This window comes from Nycticebus coucang, chromosome 4 (genome assembly GCF_027406575.1).
Source record: "Nycticebus coucang isolate mNycCou1 chromosome 4, mNycCou1.pri, whole genome shotgun sequence".
Classification (NCBI taxonomy): Eukaryota; Metazoa; Chordata; class Mammalia; order Primates; family Lorisidae; genus Nycticebus; species Nycticebus coucang.
Genome location: NC_069783.1, coordinates 83559954 through 83562069, shown reverse-complemented (window position 1 = coordinate 83562069; position 2116 = coordinate 83559954). Strand labels below are relative to the sequence as shown.

At 42.9% G+C, this 2116-nt stretch overlaps 1 non-coding gene across 1 annotated transcript; it reads left to right on the top strand.

Annotated features, from left to right (window-relative positions):
* Positions 1 to 1498: 1498 nt before the first annotated feature.
* On the top strand, positions 1499 to 1604 carry LOC128585125 (U6 spliceosomal RNA). Its single transcript, XR_008379870.1, has one exon. It is a non-coding gene; the product is annotated as a U6 spliceosomal RNA (small nuclear RNA).
* Positions 1605 to 2116: the final 512 nt, after the last annotated feature.

Sequence of the window (2116 nt, the reverse complement as noted above, 5' to 3'; positions counted from 1 at the left end):
GGAATTGCACCAGTAGCCCTGGGTTCATAAGCCTTTGGACTTGGCGTGAATCACCTTATCAGCTTCCCTGGTTCTCCACCTTGCAGATGGCATTATCGAGGGACTTCGATATCTCGTGAGTCAATTCTCCTAATAAATCCTCTCTCTTATATCTGTATCTACGTACATTCTATTTGTTCTGTCTCTCTGGAGAACCCTGACAAACAGGACACTTTCCTCTACATTTTTTTTTTTTTTTTTTTAATATTCCTACCAGGGCGGCGCCTGTGGCTCAGTCGGTAAGGCGCCGGCCTCACATACTGAGGGTGGCAGGTTCAAACCTGGCCCCGGCCAAACTGCAACCAAAAAATAGCCGGGCGTTGTAGTCTCAGCTACTCGGGAGGCTGAGGCAAGAGAATCGCTTAAGCCCAGGAGCTGGAGGTTGCTGTGAGCTGTGTGAGGCCACGGCACTCTACCGAGAGCCATAAAGTGAGACTCTGTCTCTACAAAAAAAAAAAAAAAAAGAAATATTATGGGCGGCGCCTGTGGCTGAAAGGGCTAGGGCGCTGGTCCCATATGCCAGAGGTGGTGGGTTCAAACCCAGCCCTGGCCAAAAACCACACACACACACAAAAAAAAGAATATTCCTACCATTTATTCTTCTAGCTTGAATGTGTTAGTTTGAAATTATATGAAATAATTTCATTGGGGTCTTAATTTAAATTGCACTGAATTTATAATATGGAGGATAATTGTCATTTTTACAATTTTGAGTATTTCCACCTAGGGGTGTGGTGTATCTCCTATCTTATCTGAGAAATCTCATTTCTGCTAGTAGAGTTGAGTAGTTTTCTTTTTCTTTTTCTTTTTGAGACAGAGTCTCCAGCTGTTGCCCTGGGTAGAGTGCGGTGGTGTCATAGTTCACAGCAACCTCCAACTCTTGGGCTCAAGCGATCCTCTTGCCTCAGTTTTTCTATTTTTAGTAGAGAAGGGGGGTTCTCCATTTTTGCTCAGGCTGGGTCTTGAACTCATGGGCTCAAGCAATCCACCCATCTTGGCCTCCCAGAGTGCTAGGATTATAAGCCTGAGCCATCACGCTGGGCTGGGATAGTTTTCTGTATGTAAGTTCTATATATTTCTTGCAAAAAAAAATTTTTTTTTTGAGACAGAGTCTCACTTGGTCACCCTCAGTAGAGTGCTGTGGCATCATAGCAACCTCAAACTCATGGGCTCAAGCGATTCTCTTGCCTCAGCCTCCTGAGTAACTGGGACTACAGGCGCCTGTCACAACACCTGGCTATTTTTAGAGGTGGGATCTCACTCTTGCTCTGGCTGGTTTCGAACCTGTAAGCTCAGGTAATTTACCCACTTCAGCCTTCCAGAATGCCGGGATTATAGGCATGAGCTACCGTGCCCGGACTCTGAAACTTCTGCATCTTAAAACAATAACCAGTTTATTATATCTCCTATAAGAGATATAACCAGTTTATTATATGCTGTGGGATAAGAATTTATTTAAGTGCTTGCTTTGGCAGCACATATACTAAAATTGGAATGATACAGAGAAGATTAGCATGCTCCTGTGCAAGTATGACACACAAATTCATGAACAGTTCCATATTTTTAGTTAAATGTTTTACGCAAACACACACAAAAAGAATTTGTTTAACTGAGCGGTTTTTAAAACTTGTGGTAAAATACACATGAATATAAAATTTACTCTTTGTATTAGTCTGAGTTTTCAGAGAAACAGAACTAGTAGGATACATATATACCTGATAGGATTTGTCATGAGGAATTGACTCATGTAATTATGGAGACTAAGAAGTCCCATAATTGCTGTCTGCAAGCTGGAGACTCAGGAAAGCCTGGTGTGTAATTCAGTCTGGGTCCAAAGGCCTGAGAACCAGGGGAACTGATGATAGAATCCCAGTTTGAGGGCAGCAGAAGATAAAAGATGTCCCAGTTCAAGCAGAGAGGCAAGATAAAAAGAAGCGAAGTCCTCGCTCCATTTATTTTATACAGGCCTCGGTGGCTTAAATAATGCCCACACACACATTGGAGAGGATGATCTACTAAATCCACTGATTCAAATGCTAATCTCATTCAGAAACACCCTCACCCACACGCCAGAAAC